Genomic DNA, 19624 nt, shown 5'->3' with positions numbered 1-19624 from the left:
TGGAGGACGTGGCATGGGGGGGTTATTTGAGGCTTGTTTTATCTTGAACAACTTGAAAACTGTGTCTTCTAGCGGAAATGTATCCCAGTACAAACTTAAACTACATTACGTTTCCTTTTTCCCCCATAGGACTAACAGTTTCTGCGTTACAGAGGGCTGAAAAATTTCAGATTATAAAAATAGTTTTTAATGGTATATGCTTATTGTTAATGAAGTGGGTTAAGAACAGATAATATGCGTACCACGTCTAAGTGCAATAGAATGGTATTAAGGGATATATTGTGTAATGGACTGGAGGGGCTGTGGGTGGAGGGTACACATATGGGGGAAGGTAGATATGCGGATTGTGGGCGGGCACTCATTCTCTCCGCCCCACAACCTTTCCGCAGTTCGCCTCTTGAACGTCTGGCGATGCTGTGCGCACACGCGCCCGGGGGAGGGTTTTTTTATTTTTCACAAAGTATGTTAACAAAGCATGGAATACGATGGTTGGAACTTAAATACTGGCAACTATTTATTCACAACCGATAAAAAAGTGTTACATATTTGCACCTGTTACAGTCCTTCAAAGTAGTCACCAGCGCTGTGTAGAACCCGTTGCCAGCGATGTGGAAGGCGTAGTATACCGTTAGCAGAGACTGTTCTGTTGATGGTGCTAATGGAGCGGGCTACTGCCTCTCGAATCTCTGGAACAGTTCTGAAGCGAATGCCACGAAGTGGTTCCTTCATCTTAGGAATCAAATAAGTCACAAGGACTTAAGTCCGGGGAGTATAGTGGATGGTACAGTACTTCCCAATGCCATCGACCGAACGGAGAAGCCACAGCTTGCGCTGTATGCGCCCGCGTCTTGTGGAATTTCATGGGTTGGTTGCGCAGAAAGTGTCGCCGCATCTTTAGCAAAGCTGGTTGCAGGTGATCCAAAAACGAACAGTAACACGACTTATGTCCTTGTGACTTTGATTTGATTCCGAAGATGAAGGAACTACTTCATGGCATTTTCTTCAGAACTGGTCCAGAGATTCGACAGGCAGTAGACCGCTCTATTAGCACTTTCAACGGAACAGGCTCTGCTAACGGTATACTAAGCCTTCCACATCACCGGCAACGGATTCTACACAACGCTAGTGACTACTTTGAAGGACAGTAACAGGTGCAAACATGTAACACATGTATCGCTTGTGAATAAATAGTTGCCACTATTCAAGTCCCAACCCTCATATATATGGCTTATTAATAACACTAGCGCAAGGGACGCTATTGAATGGATTCTAAATAAACCTCAGCACAGAATTCGACGCTGATAGAGGGGAAACTGATTCTTATTCATCTTGTACGACAGGTATAGCATTCTTCCATGAAAGGTGACTTACCCCACAGTGAGCGCTAATTCAGTTTAAAACTCAGCTCTGGTAACACACTGAAGAGCCTACCCCAAGTGTAACGTATTGTCAGTATGTATAGACAATGTCGATTTCGTTTTCTCCGCCATCAGCAAGTTTAATACTTTTTATAGCATGTGTTCTATTAGAAGCATCACATCAGCCTCACATTCTCCAACATCTGAAGAGGCCCAGAAGCTGAAATTTGCTCGCTCTGTGTCAGAAGTAAGTCACTTGTTTCGGAACTTCAGGAAAGTCGAGCAATGCATTACAGCAGAGTACTGTTCTAGACTAGAACATGATTAGTTCCATTTCACCCTGTAAGGTATTCTGTGGATGTGTAGTATGTCGCTCCTCACAGTGCAGCACATATACAAATACCGGCAGTTCATAAATTGAAGAGATTTACGGAGCCTTTCGGTAACATCATTAATGGCGAGAGAAGTACAGTAACTTTATGGTCATTCATTAATTCACCACCAAGTGACTACAACACGGTTATATATGGCCTTACAATATGCTGTGTCCGCCCCAGTAGCTGAGTGGTCAGCGTGACGGATTGCCGTCCTCTGGGCCCGGGTTCGATTCCTGGCTGGGTCGGAGATTTTCTCCGCTCAGGGACTGGGTGTTGTGTTGTGTTCATCATCATTTCATCCCCATCCGGCGTGCAGGTCGCCCAATGTGGCGCCGAATGTAATAAGACCTGCGATATGGCGGCCGGACCTGCCCCGCGAGGGGCCTCCCGGCCAATGACGCCAAACGCTCATTTCCAATATGCTGTCAACGATTGAAGGTAGCGAGGGTCGAAATTTACCATTCGAATCCCTTTCCCGCCAACACTACATAGATCGCTGACATAATTACACTTTTTTGGGGAGTGTTTTACATAAAATCTCGCTTAGCAACTGCAAATAAATACTCGCTTCAAATTCGACGCAGTCAAGTTACTTTGTCAACTCACATAACAGAAATGGACAGGAAATGCTGAGAAGTGTTGTCTGTCTGTAAACTGAACACTGAACAGCGCTTGTGGTGGAGGAAGTTACCCTCCCCGGACGGCACTGTTCTTGGACGTGGTAGACATATTTAGTCTTTGTTATTAATCCGAACTACCTTCGAGCTGGAGTACCTTGGGTCAGCAACTTCTGTTAACCCGTAGAACGAAAAACCAGTTCAAGTTGCAAATTTTTACTTTTTTATTCATTCGATGACTTTTCGGGCCGAGACCCAAAGTGGGTTTCGCCCCGAAACTAGTTATCTAATGTCTTATAGGATAACAGCAGTCAGTGATTTTATAATGTTACTTAAAATCCGTCTTGGTTGCAAATTTTTTTATTCATATGGCCGGTTTCGGTTCATTCAGAACCATTTTCAGATCTGATATTTCAGTTACAGGAGTAACCCGTCCAAATCCAGCAACTTTCACATGCTACGTTACATAATTTTTTTTTTATAAAAAATATAAATATAAAAAAATTTTGTGACGTAGCATGTGAAAGTTGCTGGATTTGGACGGGTTACTCCTGTAACTGAAATATCAGATCTGAAGATGGTTCTGAATGAACCGAAACCGGTCATGTGAATAAAAAAAATTTGCAATCAAACCGGATTTTAAGTAACATTATAGTTATCTAATGAATAAAAAAGTAAAAATTCGCAACTCGGAATGGTTTTTCGTTCTATTGACTATTTTAATCATCAGGATTCTTTCGTGCCTTGGAACGCGGATACCATTAATCCTAGAGAAAAAATGAATGACTTTTGTAGGTTGATGTAGTTTAAATTTGGATTGGGTGAGGTTTTCCCAAGAAGCCGCGGTTGTACTCTTTTTCAAGACCTTTAAACACCCCACATCCCTCGACCCCCGCTGTCGCACCACAGCGGTCAGGATTTTTATGTTGTTTGTAGCACTCCATCTTACCACAATGCAAAAATTTTCGACTGCACGAATTTTCTCCATTATTCGACCGTTTTCGGCCTTCGTAGACTGGGCTGCATGAACTTGTGTTAGTGATTGTGCTTACCGTCGACTCCAAAGTGTCGCATTTGAGATTGTGTGAACGCCTGTGCCGGCCTGTGTGGCCGAGCGGTTCTAGACGCTACAGTCTGGCACCGCGCGACCGCTACGGTCGCAAGTTCGAATCCTGACTCGGGTATGGTTGTGTATGATGTCCTTGGGTTAGTTAGGATTAATTAGTTCTAAGTTCTAGGGGACTGATGACCTCAGAAGTTAAGTGCCATAGTGCTCAGAGCCATTTGAACGCCTGCGACGTTCGCTTTACAACACAATACCTGTTCGCTCGTTTCTATTTTGCGCTGGTGGCTGCTCTAAAGCTGGTCGTGCTTCCACGGTTACAGAATGTAGTTAAGGGGCTCCGGAACGCCCTATACTTGCAATCTTAAAATAACGCTTATAAATTACATCTTTCCTCACAAAGTATTTGAGGTAGGAAATTGAACTTTTTACAGATTATTTATTGGAAAATGGGCTACAACTTAACACAGGGATTTTACAAAATTTTAGTTCAGTTATTAAAGATGATTTTTTTTTTCAATTGTAATGAATATTCACAACATTTTTTTGCAATTTTTTATTTATATATTCAAAAATATACAGTTTTTTGGAAAAAGGCTGTGTTAAATTATGCAGAAGGTACTGTGTAACATTTACTGAAAGTTTGAAACAAATATGTTTGGAAGATCCTTAGAAAACATGTAATTAGTATGAGAAAATAAAAGTTTTGGGAATCGAGCGACAAAGATTGGATTAACTTTTTAGTGCATTCCAGGTCCATAGGATGGATTATCTTCATCCTCTGCAAACTACTCCTCCAGCTTCCTCTTGTTCCTCCTCCTGTTTACTCTTGCTTGTATTTCTAGACTCTTTACAGCCCTGTCTGCAGCCCGAAGGCGTTCCTTGTCTAAAGCAAGCATCGCTCGTTGTTGTGTTCGTAGATTTTGCTACCATTTTCTTCAGTTGCAGTTACTGCAACACTGTTCCAAAAGGTGGTCATGTATGAACACTTATCGCATTTCAGTTGTATTTCACTAGCAAGTCCTACGTGCTTTATTATGGAGAGTTCCAGACCAACTTCACTACAATGAATACATCTTACACAGTTTGAAAAAATTCCTTTGAGAACCGACATATCAAATATTTCATTCACATCCGATTCGCCCATAAAACATTCATAGTTTTCATTCATTGAACCAAGCTTCTTCTGTGAAGTATTTTCTGTCCCACCTTGACTGCTATGGGCAGGTGTACTTGAGAGGTTAGGTTCACTCACTTGGTTATCGTCTTTATTCTTTACAGTAATAACACATACGTTTGGCTTTCCAACATTTCTCCTTTTCTTAAAAGCCTTCAGAGGATTTCTAATAACTTTACTTTCACTCATTATTATACTTCAACAAAACAGAGACTCGAGAAACAGAATTAATTACGAATATTTTCGAGATAACGACAGAGTAAATGAACATGAAACAATCGACAATCACACCAGCGATATATATTGAACCATCACAGGTTAGCCACAACACATACTTTATCTCACATCACTAAAATGTACCTGATGAACACGGACGTTAATAATACCATTTGACAGCAGTTTAACAGCGCCACAGTGGGTCACGCCCATGTAGAACACATTTCAAAAAAATTTAAAAATAGTTGTAGTCTTCGGAATTGAATAAATTATATATCTATTAAAAGGTAATAGTCTGCAGATTCAGAAAACGCAAAAAAGTAAAAATTGAACTTTTCTTGATTTTGAGCCTTTCCGGAGCCCCTTAAGTGGGCGTTATTTATTAGTTGCATATTTAATATTTTTGGAAAACTGTATGTTGAGTAGCTCCAGTCCCCAGGAGTCAAAGTTTCTCGTTTTTACGGAAAGAACTCCTTGTCGGTGCGGTACTGATGCGAACTAAAAATGGTCTTTGAAGACGCAGCATCAAGTTGACAGCAGTGATACGTCCTTCCAGATTAAGAAAAGACAGGGATACTATTGAATTGTGTCAACGTGGTTTACAGATGCAGCCATCAATAAGCCATAAGAATTATTTATTGAAATAATTAGTATATACGGGTTGTATAGATTGTATCTGTCTCTGACCCCATGTCTCTTTGTGGCCCATAGTACTACGCTATGAACGAAGAAAAAACTAAAAAATGCTACTGTTATAAGGAACAAATTGTATATTACTTCGAAAAACCTGATCAAGAAGTAGTTCATCGCATTTTCACTCGTTTTGTTGGCCCCGATGTTGTAATCATCCTTACGCGTGAAAGAATGCGTGTAACCAAATACTGTCGCTACATAGTCTTTTCGACCTATGGAGGGAGTTAGAACTCGAGTTCGTAAGTACTTGTTAAGACTGTTAGATCGTGATATCCGCCTCCGTAGCCGCGGCCACTGGTGCACGCTTTACGGAGGCTGCGCTCGACTCTGCTGTCGCCCTTCAGAATCATGACGATGGAAGAAATTTTCATCGTCAGTGTATATCCCGTTAGTGTAGAGGAGATGGAGTGGCCTAAAGTGCCTGATCATCAGACTTCGCCGATGTCCTCGATAAAAATCCAGACCTCTCTGCAGTGCCTCAACTATGCGAGGGTATGTGACACCGTTGGTAGGGTTCAGTTTATCGAATAGGGCCGTTAATCCCGGCTGTCACTGAAGTAATGTAGGAGAGTTCAAGGGGTTCACTCTGCCCCATTTCTAATTATAAACCGTAAACATGATTCCACAGTCTACTCAAATCGATTAATGACCTAAATGCAGTAGACGCTCATAGGATCCAGCTCGACATTGCAGTGAAAGAAAACCCTTTTCGATTAGATGGCTAAACAACCCCGCGGTGTCTCTCAGCCAACAACGCCGTACTAATTCTTCAGTTCGCATTGTTCTCAAGCATAAAATATGAAACATTCATTTATTTAGTTGGACCCACCCATTGCACTGGTTATGAAACCCGTATCGTAAAAAAGAGGGGAAAAAGAGGAAAAAATGCAAGTAACATATTAAGCTGATGCTGTAAAAGCTTATTCGTTGTAGGAGAACGATAAAATAGCAAGGACACGAAACTGGGACAAAGTCACTTCATCCAAGTATACCTTATATGTTGTACAGCGTTTGTACAGACAGAGCCTTTTCGGTTTGTGGCTACCGGGCGTACCGCAAGGAGGAAAAAAGAGAACTCACTCCTCCGCGTCCTTGGTCACGCTTCATGGTCGCAGCGAACCCAAGCGTCATCGTCCATTAACTCTCTGTGGTGGGAGGGGAGGGAGCGAAGTAGTAGTCACGTTTACCCGACGCTAACACACCGGCGTTCCAGTTCCGAGGAATGGGTTTGTCATTATTGCAAGCCGTACAAAACGCACGCGACGTCGTTGTATTAGGTTTTCAGCATGCTGATCTTTTCATTTTAAAATGTGGTAGTTTAATGATCATGATACATAAACACAGTGTAAGGCCTAGCCTTCAGTAAGTGCAAATCTCCTTCGTCACAAAATAAGTATGGTTATATTAAATTACAGTACCTTTTCTTATTGCTCGTTATTTGGTTGATTGGTACCAGGGCTACATCCCTGCATTGGCCTGACGTCCGTAAGTGTTTTGATCTGCATACGATTGCACTTACATAGATTTGACATGACGACTTAGTACCATATCAGTCCGCCTCCGTAGCGTAGCGGCAGCGTTACCGCCTACCACGCAAGGGGGGCCGGGTTCGATTCCTGGCAGGGGACTGAGTGTTGTGTGACCATCATATTCATCGTCATTGACACGCAAGTGGCCGAAGTGGCTTCAACTAAAAAGACTTGCAATTCGGCTGCGGAACCCCGAAGGAGATATCCCGGCCAGTAAATGCCATACGATCATTTCATTTCAGTAGCATATCGCCAAGACCGTTAGCTGTCCAATTTTCAGGTATCCGCAAGCATTATGGTGTAATGCAGGAACATTTCGTTAGGTAATCTGAGTGAATGTTACAAGTTAGTACTAGACACTGTTACAGACAAGGTACATGGAAGCAGAGTCGACTCGCGTTCAGGTGCGTGCCTTGCCGTATTTGACAACATAATGTATATGAAGTCACCCTCAGAATGAAATCCTGGTTTATACATAACAGCTAATGAGAAGGGCTGTTTGTTATGATGCAAACGAAGAAACGTACACAGTGCACTAAGTGTTACATACAGCATCGTCAGGCATGAAAGCAAGGCACTACCTACTTGTACCAGGTGTGTCACTTTTGTGTGTGTGTGTGTGTGTGTGTGTGTGTGTGTGTGTGTGTGAGAGAGAGAGAGAGAGAGAGAGAGAGAGAGATTGTCTGCCTTACGTGAGTTATCTGCCTTATGTGAATTTAATTTCATCTCGTGTTCAGGTTCAGGAGCACGGAAAAATTAAATGATATTCCATAAACGAAGGTAATGATTCTCGGATATCAGGATATTCTGTCATGAAGGCGGCGTTGCTATTGTTCGTATAGAAGAGCAGTTTCATGCAAATATTTTTTATCATTTGCATCTGTTGGGGAAACACCGTCAGAGGGGGGAGCATGCAAATAGCGAACTGCTGCTGCCGCCCGCAAGCTTGTGTGGAAGAAGAATATTCAAATAAGACCGTACAACGGACGTAAGATTTGCATGTGGTGAGTAGGGGTATGAGATATCCTCTTACGCGATATTAGCGTTGTGCTACAACGGTCATTGTCGGAACAAAGGATTTCCTGTGCTTTGGTTCATTATTTTGCTAATAAGACCATGAATTAGTCTGCAGTTGCATCACATACCGATGTCCTTACTCGATCAGTGTACGCTTGAATTGTTTCCTTGTGCGAAGTATAACTGTGCAGTGAACTTCGCTATGGGTCTTTCTGCGTCAACTCGCCTAACTTCTGGACATTGACAGATTTCTATAAAATTTTATGTGAACATCGCCCGTCCCCAATGATCGTAATTATAACGTTCTTCGAAGGTATACTGGCCGGGCCGGCCGGAGTGGCCGAGCGGTTGTAGGCGCGTCAGTCCGGAACCGCGCTGCTGCTACGGTCGCAGGTTCGAATCCTGCCTCGGGCATGGATGTGTGTGATGTCCTTAGGTTAGTTTAGGTTCAAGTAGTTCTAAGTCTAGGGGACTAATGACCTCAGATGCCAAGTCCCATAGTGCTTAAAGCCATTTGAACCATTTGATCGAATTTATTATTACAAATAAATCATAAATGGAAGTTACGACCAACAGCAGTGCAGTTTGAAGCTAATACTCGGTATGAATGATTTGTATGTTCGAACGTACCGAGCATTGATCCGACGGGACCGTAGTTTGTCGGCAGTGACGATAATACACACAGGTCACTTGCTGTGGGCATGGGTTGCTGCCCCCCCCCCCCCCCCCCCCTCTCTCTCTCTCTCTCTCTCTCTCTCTCTCTCTCTCTCTCTCTCTCTCTCTCTCTCTCTTTCTCTCTCTCCAACGAACAGTCGAGTGTTTCTTATTGAGAGTTGTTCGCGAGATGACAGCATTTAAAAGTGCCACTTACGTTTGATTAGTTCTCTTTGTCACTAATTCTGTGCAGCGGAAAGACACGGTTCACTGTTAATTTGTAAGGAGGCATTTCTGAGTGTTACAGTATGCTGTATGAAATTCCCCAGAGCTAGTGTTTGTGTGACTGCCACACAAAACTGCTAGAACTTGTAACATTGTCGGCAAGTTAATAAACTGCTGTGATCAAATAAGTATACTGAACTTTAAGCTTTCTCCGTCATCTGTACGTGCTGAATTTAACGTTTTTAAATATTTTGATGTTTTGGCAAGGCAGAATGACAATCGTTTTATCCAAAAATACAGTATTATTCGAGGAGGCGAACGTACACACATAAGGGCAGCTACTCAATATCCTTTGAGGGAAGTAATAACATCAGTTAGGGAACCTTGTAACATAGCCCTCCACTGGAGACAATTTTATTGGAATGGTCCAAAAATCGTTAATCGGGACGAAATTATTTCCAAAGAGGAACACAGCCTGCCAACTCATTGATTACCGTTCAAATAAGTGATTCTTAGCTGAGATCGCCAATGCAGTTGTAACTGTTTGACCGTAATTGCGCGCTCAACTAGAACTAACTCATTCCGTAACTGATTTCGTACCTTCTGGCGTCATCTCATTAGCTTGTGACACTTGGCTGGGGCGTTTCCCCTCTCGAGTGAGATCAATGTGCTCGACCACCCTCGATCTAAGCTGTGGCTTGCCCCCGCTCCCCACCGCCATCATCGTATTATCACATCGTTACGTGGCTGTGGTCGATTGCGCAATAATAGATGAGTTCCCACCCGTCTATAAGAAATAGCATTATCCCCTCAGCTCAACACGGGGACAGTGATAACTGCATTCAGCATTTTCATACACGCGTGTGTGGCTCCATCATGTGTTAGCTTCTAAGATTTTTAAGAATCAAAATCACTTACGGAGAAACGTTTTCGCGTACAGAAATATTATGTTGTATAGCAAATATGGACACTTACGTTGAGGAATCTCATAATTATTAATATTCAGGTTATCATACGTAACCGGGTCACTAACGCTTTATCAGATATGGATTTGTAAAATAATAATCAGCTTGGGGATTGGTCAATAAGATTTCAAGGTGATTTCTGGGATGGTAGCGTCGGAAGCGTCAGGAATATATTTTTATTGTTAGCACTTCATTGCAATGTGATAATGTGCAGCGTAGGTCGGTAGTGAGCTTGTACATAAATCTGGTGTTTATATCTAGCTGAGGTAAGTCTGCTATAGAGATTTAAAAAATGATGTAGAAATAAAAATCAGAAAATTCTACCGGAAGTGAAGAGGTAATTCGCACGTAAGACGTTGTTACGATACAAGAATACTAATTTTTGTGTAACATGCCTCCACGTGAAGTTTTACTGTGCTAATTCACTTTGAATGGATGGAAGGACAATGACGTACTTAACCATGTGGCCTACGAGAAACAGACATTACTGTGTTTGAAAATAATTCTAAGAGTATAGAACGCAGAGCACAGTTACCTGAAGGTGACCGGTTTCGATCATTACAAGATCGTCTTCAGACCTAGCCATTTTGATGAGCAACGACTGTGTATGGAGCAGGAAGCACTGAATGACAGTAGCAGATGACTACCGCCATTCAGCGGTCATGTAATGATCGAAACGGGTCACCTTTGAATAAATCTGCCTTGCGATCTACATTGTTATAATTATTTTCAAAAATCATGTTTGAATCCTGATACTTCCAATAATGTTTTCGAAAATACGAAATTATTGTAATTTCGTGCGAAGTAATTTAGGCGACGACAGTAGAAATTTCAGAATATTTAAATCTGATTGTTAAAAGCCAGTTATTCATTGATAATTAATCAGATTGTATCACATTCTTGAAATAAAATGGCAGATAAAGTCATTTAATTATCAAACAGTGGAAAATCCAGGGTGGAATAACGACAATATTACGAAAACGAGAGACCGCTACACTCCATATAGGGGAGAGGCTAAATCGCAGACAGGCACAACGAAAAGACTGACGAACAAGATAGCTTTCTGCCAATCTAAATTCGAAAACATAACAAACTTGTTCAGCAGTCTTTTCGTTGTGCCTGTCTACGATTTAGCATTTCCACTACATGTTGAAGAGCAGTCTATCTTTTTTATAATTTGACCTACCATAATTATTTTACGGGTATTATATGATAAAGTTTGGAAGGTAGGAGACGAGATACTGGCAGAAGTAAAGCTGTGAGGAGGGGGCGTGAATCGTGCTTGGGTAGCTCAGTTGGTAGAGCACTTGCCCGCGAAAGGCAAAGGTCCCGAGTTCGAGTCTCGGCCCGGCACTGCCAGGAAGTTTCAAAACAGCGGACTTTTTTTACACGGCAGTGTTGATGCGAGTTGTTTGTGTATACGGAGGAAATGGTTTTATTCCTCGTGGTGAGTGAAAGAAAGAAAGAAAGGAGGGGGGGGGGGTGTTTACTTGTTGCTGATATCAGAAAATGCAGCCGTGAAGGTGCACGCACCATCGAAGGCCAATGGCACATGAAGTCTCATGACGCCGTGAAATGATCAAGAAGCCCGAGTTGTAAATATTGTGCTAGAGTTCCACAAGTGACTGATTCATTTCGAAAAAAATGGCTCCAGTATATTGTATATACATGTGTGACAATGCTGAGCTGATTTTGTGTTTATCTTTTGACGATGCCACTATGGCTCCACTATATTACGGCATCTTTTTAAAACATCTAAAAATGGTCATTGCTGACCGATACTGGTAGTCTTAGGACCTAAAAAGTTAGTGATCATAGACGAAAGTAATTTATTCTTCACTTTCTAGGTTACTGTTCGATTCGCGATCATTGATGCAGCTTGTGGGAATTAAAACTTATGGGGTGTCAAGGAGCGGAACAGAGCCACATACTACTCCTTAGTACAACGAATCCACGAATGCCTCCACTCGCTCGCGTGTGATCTAGCCAACATGATGCTCATATGGGTCTTTGGTCATGTCGGAGTGTGGGGGAATGGAACTGCCGATACTACTTCCAAGACTGCGGTACGACTACCAAAGCCTTCTAGCCATTCTGTCCCTTTAGATGATCCCTGTGTTGCTTCACGTAAGAAATTTGTGCCCCTGTGGCGTCTTGAATGAACACAGGTCTTCTCTGTATAGGAAGAAACTCCGGGAAATTAAGCATCTAACAACGGCTTGCACGACTCTCGCTCCTCTCGTCGCGTGGAGATGCTTTTAGGTCGAATGCATGTTGGCCACTGTCGTTTGTCAGCGTCATTGAAGTGGAGACCTCAACCACTGTGTGCTTACTGCAAGCAATCATTGACAGTATGCCATTTTCTGACCAAATTTCTATTTTATAACCGTTTACGTTTTAATGCATGTGTGCCATCTGAATTGTCACATTTTTTAGCAGATGCGACACGAGCTGTAGATTATGTTTTACTTTTTATTCGTCGTAGTAATACGGCGAAGGAAATGTTTCAGCCGTTTGCGCATCTTCCTCAAAGGGGAAGTGACAGTTTTAAGTCATCCCTCTAATCCAGTCGATTAGGCTGTATTATCGACTTCAACTTCATCCGGTAATTGACCAAGTTAAGTTATGACACGGGCGCTTACGACCTCAGTTGTTTTCCGCCATAAAGTAGCATCAAACACACACACACACACACACACACACACACACACACACACACACACACACACACTTCCCTCTCTCTCTCTCTCTCTCTCTCTCTCTCTCTCTCTCTCTCTCTCATACTCCGGTATGGATACGCGAAATAATGACCACACGCATACTGATCATTCGTTACGAAGGATGCGTGCATATGGTGCTTTGGTTGTTGAAAATTCGAGTGAAGAAGAAGAAGATCATGTACCTTCTCGATTGTGGTTCTGCTTCATGTTTTCGTACGGGCGTGTATTGCCGTACACCACGACTATGAACTTTTCTCTTTGTTTAATATAAACATGGGGAATCCAGAACAATTAAATTCAGACAGTGCTGGCTGATACGTGAAACTCCCCGACTGAGGTACAGAAAGGATTGAAAAGCAAGCGGCGCCGTCCGCAGCGTGGCGCGGCGAGCACGCGCGCCTGGCAGCGATGAATTGACGCCGCGGGACGCTACTCGTCGGCGCACGTTGCTGGCCTAGCAGCGCAGCGCCGCTGTCGGGGCGGCCGTGAGTCAGAGCGCGGCCGCCGCGCCGGGTCCGCCTCGTTGCCACATTGCCGACGCTGCCGGCTGCCGTGTCCGGCGCCGTATCGATTGCTCGACTTGCAGCGACAGCTACCGACTACCGCAGCTTACCGGATGAGAGCGCGCGGACCGGATGTAGTTTGAGACGTTGCCAAATGGAAATAATACACACCGAGGAAGTACTTAGTGCTGAGCAGCGGATTGAGTCACATCACGCGCTACATCTACATACATAATTTACAAGCCATTGTACTATCAGTACAAGTCACTTTCGGCCTTCTTATATCCGCGAATGGAGCGCGGGAAAAGTGCATGCCTACCTACGTACGCGCCGCTGCCTCCGTCTTGTTCTCTCTAACCCCACGACGTAAACTGATCCGATAGGGATCAGCGAGAACGCCACCTTTTTTCAACTATTCGCGTTAAGTTACCTGAACATCTGTGGTATACTTTACAGCGAGCTCTACTAAGTTGTTAGAACCGCAGTTCCGCGTTTTCGAATTTCCTCCACTGCTGTCCAGCGCACTTAGTGTAAGTGCATTGCACTTTCATAGGATCCTCGCGACAAATCTACGTAGTTACGTATCTTCCTCGTTTCATACTGTTACCTTATTAGCCCCGAACACTCAGGTTACATAGCAGCCCCAGAAGTTTGCTACAATTGTTTTCATCGTCCTTTGGTCATGTTTATGTGCATTGGCCTTCATTTATCCACGTCATGCAGTGGTAAGGCGTCCAGGTTAATAATAAGTAACTAGAAGGTTTTTCACATTTGGACGAACAGCCAGTCACAGAATTTCTCTCTGTTCCTGTGTTATAACTATTCGCTCCACGTATCTGTTTGTTACACACACACACACACACACACACACACAGAGAGAGAGAGAGAGAGAGAGAGAGAGAGAGAGAGATATTAGGTTGTGGTGTCATTCAGAACGCAAAGTGGAAATACCTTTCAGAACTGCACAGTATAACATTCCAGATGTGTAACCGCGTCATCAAATTGATTTAAAGACCAGTGTGTCGGCCACTGTTGTAAACGCTTGTGTGTGTGTGTGTGTGTGTGTGTGTGTGTGTGTGTGTTTCCAGACGAAGGCCACCTGAAGCAGCGTCCGAAACATTGGTCCATAAACAGGGTTGTTTTGTCAAGTTTTAAAATCACTTGCGGTCGAGGCGTCGCGTTGTTGGTGGCTGCATGTCGTAGTCGCGGCCGTGCGTCTCGCATCTTTCAACTGTGGTAGATGACACACCGCCCGACACACACATCACGAACCGACGAACCGAATGCACACAGGCATGTCTTTGTGAGACGCCGCGTCAGACCAGTACGATTACCACAACTGCCCCAACTATTCGCTTTTTAAAACACGGTCTTGGGCCTCTGTAGAAGGGATTTCATTGATCGAAACAGCGGTGTATTAAAATGTAATCAGAATTTCGGATAAACGTTTCCTTCCAGTTTGCTTGAATGGTAATGAATATTTCGTACATTTTTTTTTACATCTGGCGAACTAAAAATAAAACTACAGTAGGAAAAGCCTCACTTAACTCTCCGTATGGCGATAATAATGCTGCGTCTTCGAAGAATTGAGGGATGGCGAGCGCGTGAATCCTAAAAATAGATTGTACTTTTTCTACCCTAGGTTATACAAAACTGTTCATTCTTTCCGGGTGCTGTAGATTATGTAGTCCATGGAACTCGAAGTTCCACTCAACAGTGACAATTGCACTTCGGAAAAATATTAACAGAAACTAGGGGTGGGTTACCGGAAACAGCTTCTTATCCCACCCACTGAATAAGACATTTCTAAACTGTCTGAAATTTAATGTAGGTCAGGGGCAAATTATCCTGTGTTGTTCCTTGTGCTGTTCAGGTGCAACCCACAATTTAACTTCCTACTGCTGGACAGACTCTGGTATATACATTTCATACAACTGTAGCGTTTACACGGACCATCGTAGGGTCAAGAGTCGCCACGCTAGCACGTGTTAAAGACCCCGTTTACTGTGGCATGTTTTGACAGCGTAATAGCCATGTAGCTGATACAGTTACCGGATATCCACCTTCACAACGATCACGTCACACAATTAAGTTACTACGTTCATATTTCTCGACTATCGTTTGAAGCAGATACGTTGTTTGATATACACGCAAGTACAACTGTGCCTTCCAACTTCGATGTCATTAAAATCCGTGCAGTACTAATTGCATTTCAAATCCTTACAATGAACAACGTAAACAACCGAAAGTTACATCAACAGAATTAAAAAGCAAGCGTCTTAAATAATGCCTAATAATGGTCTGGTCACTCACGTTATCTTAAGTGTGATTTTATGAAAGTACCTAAATGTTACGGATCGTTATGTAAATTTTCCTCTTTTGTAAAAACACATTGCTATAGACGACTTTCTTCTTCGTAGCGCTGAGGCCTGTGAGCTACCACGAGTAATGCAAAGAATATATAGATAGTTTGGAATTGTTATTGCAGCAGTGAACGATGCAAATAAAACGATTTGTTCTTTGAAGAAAGTAAAGCAGGGTCCACTTAGTTCTATGAAGAGAAGACAGACTTAATGAAAACTGAACTTGGCTTGTAATGCCAGCGAACTCTGTGCTATAATTGATTTATTGCCTATTGAGGCCTAGCGCAAGAAAAAAAATGTGTTAAGAAAAAATGTAGTGCGAAAAAGTATTAATGCAAACGAATATTATAGCACTTTAGAGCGGGTGACTACAGTAATGCGCCATTGCTTTGAGGAACGTCGTAAAAAAAATCACGAGACGGAAATTGGTCTTGCTTCTGCAATCGACGGACATCGAACTTCTCAGACTGTATTTTTGTTCTGTGCCACATCGTCTGTGATTGTAGAATTACCTGTACGCTCTCTCTCTCTCTCTCTCTCTCTCTCTCTCTCTCTCTCTCTCGTACACACACACACACACACACACACACACACACACACACACACACACACACACGATGTTACTTATAAGAGAAGTTAAAACTATGAGTTGGATAGCAGGGTGGCTGATATGTCGATTTTGGGTGCAGTCAACACATGTTGCTAACTGTCAGCAGCATAGAGGAAGGGGATGAATAGAGCGATCATATGTGCCGTTTCACGAACCCAGAAAAATGCCAAGCGATTTAAATCTTGCGAATGAAAGGCGAAATATGACGCTTTGTTGTTAGTCATTGATCACAGGAAGTGTAAGATGGCGAGGCGTGTTATTTCTAATGGAAAAAGAGCAAATTACTCGGTTACTTCCAAACTGCAATGTGATTACGACCCCAGAAATCGGTTGTACTTTCAGTCATAGGCATCAGAAGGCAAATTTTTCCACCATCTGCCTGCATTTCAGCCATTGCTCATATACATGAAGAGGCACCATGTGCGGAAAGTGTTCTCTTTGGAGAAAATTAGCTGTCATTAATTTCTTTGCAGTCATCAGCTGTTCATTAACCACTTGTTACTCGAAGTAAATACTGATTAATTCGCGGGCAATTGTATTTCTTTCTGTGACGCCAAGAACAACAGGAAGAAATTAACAGCCTTACAATATTGCACGGCAAACGCGTTGGCAATTTGGACACATTCTCTATATGGTATACATGTATGGAATCCTTACTTGCGGATTTACATAACGTTTTCTATCAAAAATTGCTCCTGAATTGAGATGTCGTGATTGAGAAACAGTGTAGTTTCAATGGAGGCGTAAGCAGTATTGGAAATCTTATGAGAGATTACATTGAGTGACCAGTTCACGGGAGGGCACACGCAATCAGTTTTCTCAAGTGGGAAGAATATCGAGCAGAGACCCAAGTTCTGTGCGTCCCTCACGACATACGACCCACCAATTCGCAAGTAAAGCAGACTTCAGCAGTGCTCGGTAAATATGCATACTCTGTAGAAATTTCTGTAAAAGTTTCCCGTATCAGCGTCGTTTCGATAAGCCAAACTGTTTGCGTCACAGTACACGGCCGCTCCTGATAAGATAAGCCTGCTAAGTTTTGGATACTAGAGGCCGATGTGCTGCAGAGGGTATAGTTGCAATCCTTACGGTTTGAGTTCCTCGTAAGGAACAGCTGTTGGCGGTAAAATTTTAGAACTTTCCTCCACTGTCAGGTAGGGGGGTGGGGGCTGCTGCGAGGAGTCTGCTAACAGAGTTATTAATTGGCGCTCGCAGGTTTTCCCCGACGTCAGCGCACAGCGGGTGCGTTTTGGCGTAGGTGTGCTTCGCTGACATTATGGGCTGTGGTCAGAGGCCGAGAGCGCGATAACTCCCACGTGTGACGACCTCCCACCGCGCCCTTGTGAACGCGACGCCGCCTCAACACACCGGCTCGTATTTTGATCGGTATGTTAACTACGCGTTCCCGGGTCTCGGAAGCGTGTTAACTCCTTTTTCTACCGTTTGCCACCGTACAAGATGGCGTGATATGTGCACTGAGCGGGACAACTGGTGCAGCGTAGCTCGGCGGTGCCCTTCTTGAAAGCCAATTAGCAGCTGGCGAGTGGCGCGCTGGAGGCCGGCGCATTCCTCGCTTTCCAGGGCACAGGCGCCTTTCGAAGCGAACGGACTAGCACCGCTCATATTTCCTGTTGTCGCTGTTTGACATACTTCATGTGACCAAACGATCCCGTGAACACACAACTGCGACGCAGGTTCACCAAATAATTGCATGTAGTGCTCGTTTTGATAGTATCATTCCTTTTAATCTTCAGGGGCAGTTTTCAATTAAGGTCTGTGTGCCGGAATTTGTTTCTCTACTTCCATACTCTGAAGTCCTTAAGGTAACAGGGGTGAAAAACAGGGAGTTAAAGGCTATTACAACTTGTACAGAAATCAGTCGCCAGTTATGAGAGTCGAGGGACATGTCAGGGAAGCAGTAGTTGAGAAGGGAGTGAGACAGGGTTGTAGCCTTTCCCCGATGTTATTGAATCTGTATATTGAGCAAACAGTAAAGGAAACCAAAGGAAAATGGAAAATTTGGATAGGCTTTAAAGATCAGGGAGAATAAATAAAAACTTTGAGGAACTTTGAGGTTTGCGTATTGTAATTCTTAAAGACAACAAGAGACTCTGAAGAGCAGTTGAACCGAATGGACTGTATCTTGAAAGGAGGATACAAGATGAACATCAACAAAAGCAAAACTAGGTTAAAGGGAATGTGGTCGAATTAAATCAGTTGATGCCGAGGGAATTAGATTAGGAGAGTAGACACTTATGATAGTGGAGGAGTTTTGCGGTTTGGGCAGCAAAATAACTGATGACGGTCGAAGTGCAGAGGATATAGAATGTAGACTAGCAGTGGCAATAAAAGCATTTTTGAAAAAGAGAAACGTCTAATATAGATTTAAGTGTTGAGAAGTCTCTTCTGAAAGTGTTTGTATGGAGTGTACCCATGTATGGGTGTGAAACATGGACGACAAACAGTTTAGTATAGGCGGGAAGAGTATAGAAGCTTTTGAAGTGTGGTGCTATGGAAGAATGCTGAGGATTAGGTGGATAGATCACGTAACTAACGACGAGGCACTGAGTAGAATTGGAAGCAAATAAATTTGTGACACTACCTGTCTAGAAGAAGAAGAAGAAGAAGAAGAAGAAGAAGGGGTTGGTTGATAGTAAACATTCTGCGGCATCAAGGGATCGATGGATGTAGGTTTTAGTAGTTTTTCGGAGATCAAAGAGTCTTGCCCAGGATAGAGTAGCACGGAGAGATGCATCAAACCAGTCTTCGGTCTGAAGACTACAGCAGCAGCAGCAGCAGCAGCAACAACAGCAACAATGTCTTTGGAGTGTTGTCTGTTTGTTGCCCGTAATTAGCGCTCTGGTTCGTCCATAAGATGTTCTTTGGGGTCCAGTTCTTTGAGCGAGACCATCAAGCAAACCTATTTTACTTCGAACCACGCTGCCCACTCAAAGCAAAGTGAAGTATACAAAGCACTTGGTGACAGCTATCGCGTAGTTGCTTGCAGTTGGCAGTGCCGTAAACCTGGTGGTTCAGGCACGACGTCTAACGATACCTGATGCCATCATAGTTCAAAACACCACCCAAAAGTGCCACATTAGTGTCCACATACTATAGTACGCTGCGCTCATTTTAGCAGATAGGCTTTTAGTGTTATGTTTGTATTTTGTGATGATTGTTGAAAGCTCCAAAACTCTCTCTCTCTCTCGAGATGCGTTACTCTCGGGATGCGTTACTCAACATTCTGAAAGGATGGGTCAAAAGAACACATCTACTTTCCCATACATTCAAAGGTAACGATTGTGAAGGACTCGGCACCTGTTTTCCAGTACTATCACAGCTAATTTTAACTAAGTGCTTGTATTGAGAATCACTTCGATGACAAAAACGAGAGCTACTTATATTCTTCAAATCTTGTGCTTATTGGATGCTAAAACTAGGGTAATTGTTTAAAGACTGTTGCGTCCGATGCGTAAGGAACAAGGCGTAACATGCACATTTGATGTTTCTCTAGTAATGATTTTATAATTATTAGTA

At 43.1% G+C, this 19624-nt stretch overlaps 1 protein-coding gene and 1 non-coding gene across 2 annotated transcripts in view; both read left to right on the top strand.

Annotated features, from left to right (window-relative positions):
• LOC124596309 (histone acetyltransferase KAT6B-like) overlaps window positions 1-19624 on the top strand; it is a 276099-nt gene that overhangs the window by 24333 nt on the left and 232142 nt on the right. The gene's annotated exons all lie outside the window — the stretch shown is intronic.
• Window positions 11171-11245, top strand: Trnas-cga. The gene has a single exon. It is a non-coding gene; the product is annotated as a tRNA-Ser (tRNA).

Source organism: Schistocerca americana, chromosome 2 (assembly GCF_021461395.2).
Source record: "Schistocerca americana isolate TAMUIC-IGC-003095 chromosome 2, iqSchAmer2.1, whole genome shotgun sequence".
In the NCBI taxonomy this organism is placed as follows: Eukaryota; Metazoa; Arthropoda; class Insecta; order Orthoptera; family Acrididae; genus Schistocerca; species Schistocerca americana.
The sequence above is the reverse complement of the archived record's forward strand: the minus strand, read 5'-3'. Positions and strand labels throughout refer to the sequence as shown.